Source organism: Camellia sinensis, chromosome 5 (genome assembly GCF_055761805.1).
Source record: "Camellia sinensis isolate YWXY chromosome 5, ASM5576180v1, whole genome shotgun sequence".
NCBI lineage: Eukaryota > Viridiplantae > Streptophyta > Magnoliopsida > Ericales > Theaceae > Camellia > Camellia sinensis.
Genome location: NC_138965.1, coordinates 169,643,744 through 169,652,779, shown reverse-complemented (window position 1 = coordinate 169,652,779; position 9,036 = coordinate 169,643,744).

The window sequence follows — 9,036 nt, the reverse complement described above, 5'->3', positions numbered from 1 at the left end:
AGTGTAGAAAATTTGTTTGGTAAAGAGTTTTGAAAATAGTTTTGGAAAAGATGTTTGATTTGAGTGGGGAATTGTTGATGTGATATTTGATATATGATACAAAAATTTACAACTCATAACTAAATATACAACTCAAAATTATTTTAAAGCACATTAAAAATTAAAAAAATTTCAGAAATTTTTTTTTCCAATTATATAAATCAATTGCAAAAAAAAAAAAAAAAAAAAAAAAAAAAAATTTCCTGTACAGCAGAGGACATCCAGGTGGATGTCCCCATGGACGTCCGGGCGGTAGTCCCTAAGGACGTCCGGGTGGTCTTCCCCTGGCCAAAATTTGAACAAAAAATGCGGCTGTAATACAGAGCTCTCTGCAGAAGTTTGGAAAGTTGATTCCAAACACACAACCAAACATCATACTGAAATACACATGTGGAATTACATTTTGAATTCACAACCAAACAGAGCCTAAATTTTTTTTAAAAGATCATTAAAAAATTGTCGAAGATTTATTTTTATTATTTTTATTTTTTTTCACCTCATATTTTAATTACAGAAATCAAAAAATCATTTCCTAAGTGAACCTGAATGATTGCCTTGTTTGATTTTCATATTACTATTTGGTCCAATAACACTAGTTTCGTTATTGAGATTTAAAAGTTTGGCCTATGTAACTTGCCAAAAGGACAAATTAAAAATATGAAAGAAAATAAATAAATAAGGATTAATTACATGAATATGCCCCCAATTATCACCCTTATTGCTTAACCCTTCTTAATTATTAAATTATACATTTGAACTCTTCAATTATAAGATTACATCACTTTCAACCCAATAAAAAGGGTGTGTATGCATAAATTTTTATTATTATTTATAAATGAGGGGTTAGATATATGATTTTATAATTGAGGGGATTAAGTAATAAATAAGGGTATCAGTGTAACTAACTAACCCAATAAACAAATCTGGTATCCTATTACCCTTTAATTGACAATGTCAATGCCAGAAAATTATTCAATATTCTCGTAGTATTACATATTGTACTCCCTAATCAATTATCATTCAATATGTCTATTTATGTTCCTTAAGTACCCAACACAATATCCTGCCTACTCACTTTTTTCATCAATCATAATACTATAGAATATTACGTATTCATATTCTAGAATTACTGAATAATTATCCGTCATTGCCACATAGTAGTATGGAAAAGCTTTTCCCTCCACTTTTGAGGGAGCATGCAATTGAGGTGGGTAATACAATAATCTTAGATGAGCATAATTAAAAAGTGATTAAGCAGATAGAATAAAAAGTTATCTTAAATGTAATGTAGATCACATTTCAAATAAATCATAAGTATACAATATATTTTTGGAGAAATTATAAATAAATAAAAAAAAAAACAGAATTTGACCCTAATAACAAAATAAATCATATTTTTTTATTTTTTAAATTTAAATTATAATTTTTTGATTTATTTTTTATCTAAATTATTCGTCAATTTCAATCAAGTAAAATCGATAGAAAAAGTGATATTTTAGCATTAAATTTAGGCATCGTTTGGCAACAAGTCGGTTTAGCTAAAAAGTCAAAAAGTTATTAAAAAAATCAAAAAGCCAACAACTCATATCAAAAAGTCAAAGATTCTCTTTCTCTCTAATTTTTGCACTTCTTTACGTAAAAAGTCAAAAAGTCATCCCAAACATACTAATTTTTTTTAACTCATATTTTAGCCAAATAGCCAAAAAGTTACTAAATTAGCCTATTTCCAAACGAGGCCTTAATGTAGGTGTACATAAAATGATTAAAATACCCCTTTTCATTTAGTTTAATGATTTTTTTTAGTCAATTTTACTTAACAAAAATAGATAAATAATTTAAATTAAAATAAATTAAAATATTAAAATTTAAACTGATAAAATTAAAATTAAAATTTATTATAAAAGTCAAATCTTAGGTTGCATTTGGTAAAATTTTCTAAATATGATTTGAGAATAGAGTTGTATTTTGAGTTTGTGAGTTTTGGAATTATGATTTGAGTGTGGAAAATTTGTTTGGTAAATGAGTTTTGAAATGAGTTTTGAATTGAGTAGAAAATTTTTGATATAACATATAATATTTGATATAAAAACTTACAACTTATAACCAAACACACAACTCAAAATTTTATTAAAACTCATAAAAAAAATTTTAAAAATTTGAAAAATATTTTTTGTTGAATATATAAAAATTAACAACTATCAATTGCAAAAAAAAATAAATAAAAAAAATTATACTGTTCCGGTTAACCGGCCGGATGATCGGTGGGACGTCCGGTAGGATGATCGGTTAATCCAAATCTTTCTGCCTCCGAACACGTTTTCAAAAGTGAATGTGAAATTAATTTTTGAAAGCCAGAGCTAAACACTATATATAAACTAAGAGTTGGAATCACAATTCCAAAACTCTTCCAAATAGAGCCTTAAATTTTTTTCCAATAATTTCTCTTAATTTTTTTTAATTACTTTTATGTATTTTAATTCTACACACTAAAAATAATTGCTTGTGACTTCATGCAAGTTGGCTGTGCCCAACGGTTTGGAAAGCGCATTAATTATGGCACTCATCTTCTGAGAAATTTGTGTGTGCATAGAGGGTAGGTGTCATGTGTTACCTTCCTCTTCTCTTATTGGTGGAGAGAGTGGGAATTATATTTATGTGTTGAGTGATGGGGAGAAAATATGAAGGGTCATGATATTTGTGATTGGTTGAAGGTACCATGTAGCATGTAGCATGCCACATGGTGCCCTCCTAGCACCCAAAATTTTTTCCTTCTGTAGGGTGTTCACCAGATATTTTAATTTGTCTAAATTGATCGAATCGAATCGATCCGTTACATTTTGAATGCATGTGTGATGATAAGCGAACGGTTACAGATTGAATTTTTTCAATCCGTCTAGTTTTGGACAGATGGGGGATTTGAGATTCTTTTGATCGCAATCGAACCGCTAAACTACGAGCACCCCTAATAATTTGTAAGACTTTATGTTTTCAATTTGTTTAGATATTCTGTTTGTATTTTCAATTGAAAAAGAGTCTAGATATTCTATTGTGTTTTCAATTTATTTTCAATTTAGAAATCCTTTTGTCAAATGGAAAGTGTTGATATTTGATATTTTTGCGTAAAAAATATAAGACTTAATTTTGTCATTTTTTTGAAAAAATCAAAATAGTTTTTGAATAAAAAAAAGTAGTGAAATAGTTTTGATAATATATGGTTTTCTTATATGTATTTATTGTTGATATTTGACAATTTACTTGATAATCTTTTGGTTATATTGAGTTGGATTGTTATAAAAAAAAAATGTTGACAAGTTGTTGTATTATATTCAAAATATAAAAGTTTAAACTGCTAAACCAATTCGTATTCATCTGTCAATCCGTCAATCCGCTCAATCTACATCCGTCAATCCGGTGGACGGATGGGGTTTGATTTTTTTCAATCCGCCAATTTGATAGACGGATGGCGGATTAGAGATTTTCCGATCGTAATCGAATCGCAAGCACCCCTACCCCCATGTAGTATTTTGACAAGGGACAAGCTTTTCTTTGTAGACATTACAAATTCTATTTCGATGATATGAAGTGTATATTTTTTAAGTTATAGTAGATTATATATGAAAAAAATTAAATCAATTTAATAACTGTAATCGCATTAACTTATAACATTTAATTTAAAAATAAATAAATAACAAATATTTAAAAACTAAACCTATCCATTAATAAGTCCTACTACAAGTCTACTCACTTTGAATGATTTTTTTTACAAAGGTACTTTGAATGATTAAACACTAACTAGATTGTGGTTTCATTTGCCTCCTATTGACAAGGTTTATTGTAGGGAGAGCACAAAGGCGAGTCCTGTTGGGATTCCTGTTGGCATTCAACATAGACTCTCTAGAGTCTCCTACACCATTTTACAATGGTAATGGTGAGAGTGTCTAGATGATTTCATAAAATTTTAGAGAAATCTAAAAGTTTGTAGAACCCCTAGAACAATATGAAATTTAATTGAATATTGCAGAAATTTAGAAGAATTCAAAAGGTTTTAGAATATTTTAAAAAAATATAGAGAATTTCACTACGTATTGAAATATTTTAGAGAATTCTATAATATAATAGAAGGGCAAAAATATTTTATAATATTCTAAAAAGGTAATGATAGTCTTTGAATCAAGTTAATCTAAATCATCCATTAAGGTTGTGAAAAACTATATAAAGAGAAAGGCTAGTGTGAAAAACAATAATATAATAGTGTAGAAATGAGATAAGAGTAGGCTAGTGTGGTTAGAAACCACGAACCCAAATAGGATTTGTAATGAGAATAAAGTATTGTTAACATTTTGTATTCAGTTTGTTTGTTATTTATATTTATTATATTTATGTCAATTTTCTTAGTGTACCGTGTACTCAACAAGTCTCTATCCCTATACATCAGAATTTGACCTTTGTTAGAGTCCAAAAAATGTTGAAGTCGCATTCTGATAAAGATCGGTCCGGTTATCAATGATGGCCACTTTGATGACACACTCAAATATCGAATCAACTCTTCCAATGGTAATCTATTGAAGATGTTGATAAGATCCATGTTGAATGCTACAATTCTCATGGATAGACCAACAGTTTATTCAAAGCTTCTGTAAACCTTACATCATTGGTGGTGGTAACATAGCCAAAGGCTAATTGGGCATTCCTGAATTTTTTATTGAAACCCAAACGGCAAAATCTTAACCCATCTTAACCCTTGTGATAGATGGATTCCAAAGTGCAATGTAACCCTCACTGAAAATGCAAACCAACCCATGAATAGAGTCTAAGATCGCAACCAACCCATGAATAGAGTCTAAGATTGCGATTTCATTGTCCGGCCAGTCCATGAATAGAGTCTAAGATTGCGATTTCATTGTCCGGCCAGTCCATGAATAGAGTCTAAGATTGTGGTTTCATTGTCTGGCCATTCATTAGGAAAGAACTGTGATATTTCAATTGTGGCTTCTTCATCTTCATGGATCACACAATGTTTGTTGTAGGGATAAGAGAGAGGCCACACCTTACCATTGAACATCAGCATTCGACCCTTACCAATTTTTAGGGAATTCATCAAAATTCGAATGAAAATTGGTCTGGTAATCAAAGATCTCCACCCGATGACACAACTAAGTATTGAATCAGCTCCAATACAATAAAGAAATATAAAATAATAAATAATTCTTAATACTTGTTCATCATAACAATAATAATATTTCAATGATATATAAAAATTTATTAACATAAAATAAATTTCCGGGCCACTTCTTTGATGAGCAATGGTAAAATTATTTCAATGTGTGGGGCATCCCTTCATAATACACCATCCAAGATGAAATCACACTATAACATCTATGAAATTTTGACGGTTTGCAGGGCCATGGTCACCCATAAGTCCCCTTCTGTCTGTAACTGATGTGAAATGAAAAGTGTTTTAATTATAACTCTTTTTTTTTTTTAATTATGATTCTCATATGATTTAATTATAACATTTCATAATATACACAACACAATTGTGAATTTTTATTTTATTTTTTTTTATTTTTGGTCATACGATTAGAATTTAGGGGTTAGTAAGTTAGATTTTTGGCTCTGTGTTGTGTAATGCCATTTATGGTGTGAGGCCTTGGATCCAACTCCTATGGAGAGGAGAAGAGCCGCAGTCACTTCATTGGTTTAAACCTGTACTTGCTTTGTATATATATATACCATTTTTTTGAAAATTAGACTGAATGGGCTGGCTCAATCGACTAAATCATTGATTGTCCGGTTTGAACTAATCCCTAAATCTGTTTTGTATTGAAAAACCAAATTGCATGGTTTGGTTTTTCTCAATGCACGACTTGATCCTGGTTCTTAAAATAGGTAAATCATATTTCGTGATTCAATTTAGGATTTTATAGTTATGATTCCACCATATATATATATATACTAGCGTATACCCGTGCCTGAAAGCACGATATAAATAATTTTGTGATAAAAATACAGTTGTAATTCATACGTAATATTAAAATTTATTATGAAGTCTGTAATTTTTTTGACAAAAATATTGAAAAAATATAAAGAAATACTATTCTTTTTAAAAAATTGTAACAATTTTACTTGTATCATAAGTTTTATAAAACTCAAATAAAATAACAACGAAATAATCCAAAACTCCGGTGATGCAGCTCACAGAGAAGCACCGAAATACTCCCACTGCCGGCAAACAAATAATTATTCTACTGTTTATATCCATTGATATATATAATACTACCAAATAAATAATTATTATGTTGTTTAAGAATTTCAATTTAGTAGTTTGTCCAACAAACAATAAAAGCTAAATAAATTAAGATTTTAAAAATAAAAATAATAGTAAATACAATATTTTGATTTCTCAAAAGTTGTGGAATTTTCTAACCTCTTCCTGGTTGATGGTGGGTCACCCAAAGCTCTTTCTTTTTTTTATTTATTATTTTAGACTTCACTCTCTATCGCTTTTTCTGCTCGCTTTTTCCGTCCAACCAATCACATTCCGCTCGTATGGTCTTCGTTTTGATGACCCAATTTCCAGTCATTAAAGCTTACAACAACTTGAAAGTGCTCAAAAAGTTCAACTTCTGTCAATAGATTCTAACACCTTCAGATTTTAACACCTTCAAACTACTAATTTATCTGGTAATAGATTCTAACACCTTCAGATTTTAACACCTTCAAACTACTGATTTATCTAGTAATAGATTCTAACCAAGCAAGTCCCCAGGGTTGATTTGGAGGTTTAAAAATGTATATCCGTGTCTAAATTAATTATAAGATTAAAATATAATTAAATTTAAAAGTATTGATTTAAAATGTAATTTATCAAATTTATTGACTTTGAAATAAATTTTGTAAAAGTACCCAAACATAAATACACCCCAGTAAAATTAAAGTAAAAATTGAAAAATATAATTTATTATAAGAATTTGAAGTCAAAATTCTATTAATAAAAAAACTCTTCTTTTCAATTTTTGAACAAATCACACCACTCCCATTATTTCTTCTCTTTCTCAAAATTCACTTTTATGATCATTTTTTTAAGATAACCCAATTTAAACTTAATTTAAATTTTGAGTTCAAATTTATCTACACACACAAAAAAAAATCATTTTCTACATAAACATAACTCATGAACTCAATTTAACTCAATTTTCATACAAATTTAAATTCACCATTTTTTTTTAACAGAACTCAATTTAAACTCCATTTAAATTTTGAGTTTAAATTTATCCACCAAAAAAAACCAACATTTTCTACAAACATTTTCCAAAAAGAGTGGATTTGAAAAGAAAAAAAAAATTAAACCCACTTTCTAGTGGGTTTGAAAACCAACATTTGAAGTGGATTTGAAAACCAACATTTTCTAGTGTATGCTCGTGTCTAAAGGCATGGAGGAAATTATATTGAGTTTTATCTTCTCCTATCTAATCTTTTATGTAGTACATGGAAAATTTGTTTACAAAATAATTTTGGAGAAAATTGTTCCTTTCTTATAGCATCACACTATTATTCGTAAAGTTATCAATCTTTCTTGTTCTAATTGAAGAGGTTGGTCTCATTTGAACTTAGGCTAAAATTAGAAAAGAATATAATCTCCGTGATTGCAATATTAACAAACCATCTCTAATGTTTAAAAAGAAAAGGCATGGAAAGAAAAATCATACACTGTCGCTCACCCCCATTATGCAAAATTGAAGTATATCAAAGCCCAACGTTTAGTAGGAAAAATGTATCAGTTAGTTAAGTAAAATGTATGATTAGCAAACTCATGAACATATTACACTTCAGTCTCAGTAATATTACAATATTAGTTAGTTACCACACTCATTTCACTTTCCTAAGCTTAAGTCTCAGACTCTTCATATTACACTTCTCTCTTGCTAAAGCTTAATTATAAACCAATTACAGAGAAAGAGAAAAATAGAACGTAAAAAAAAAGACAGATGAGCAGATGAGCAGTCTTAATTCCAGTCTAGACGATTCCAATATTAGATAACTATCTGTTGGCCTGAGGCCATGGTCCAAATAATGTTCAAGAGAACTCAGAAAAATAGACAGATGAGCAGTAGTTGGACATCCTAGCATTAAAAAATTCTTGTGTTCATCAATAGTGCAGAACAATGATTCAACCTAACCAATACAAGTTCAGATTATGCATGACAGTGAATAAATTATCCCAAAATGATAGTAATTTGTTGTTATGTTAGATATAAGCTAGCAGTTCATACCATGTGGAGGAGCACCCATGTCTAAAGTCTCCAAAAGATAGCCAAATTTTGCTTCAGCCTGTAGACAAAACAAAGATTACCAGTGAAGGTAATGCTAGGGAAAGGGGAAGATTAAAATTAACTAGGGTCACAATAATGAGAAAAGACATGGTAGAATGGTATATTAGGATAATAGACTAAGTAAAATGGCAAGACAGTATTCATGGAAAGGCTTTATTGAATTGAGTATAATAAGTTACTCTATTTATTCATAACAAACAAAAGAACAATAATGCAATTTCATAAACCACAATACATATATACATACACATATATGGTTCAAAGCGCTTACATTCAAGTCAAAACAAAAAAGGGAAAAGTAAGTGTATACTCTATCACAGTAAAAAAAAAAATGGCTATGTTTAAATTTTAAAAAAAAAAACGGAAATTGTACAACAGGTCCATAAGTCCAATTGCTACTTGCCGAGATACACTTCGAAACAGTTATAAGCCTCAATGGTGGTTCTAATCACAAAAAGTCAAAAGGTTAATCTTTTCTTTTGTTTTGGCAACAATCAAACAGAACATAAACAGATTTGGAGAAACATAACTGGAAAATTGTCACACTTTTCATTAATTCAAATAGCTATGTTTGCAAAAAGACACGGTCCCATCAGATCCGCATGATCTAACCAAATAGAAAAAGCAATCAACACCAAATGTTTAAAAAACAAACATCACTAAT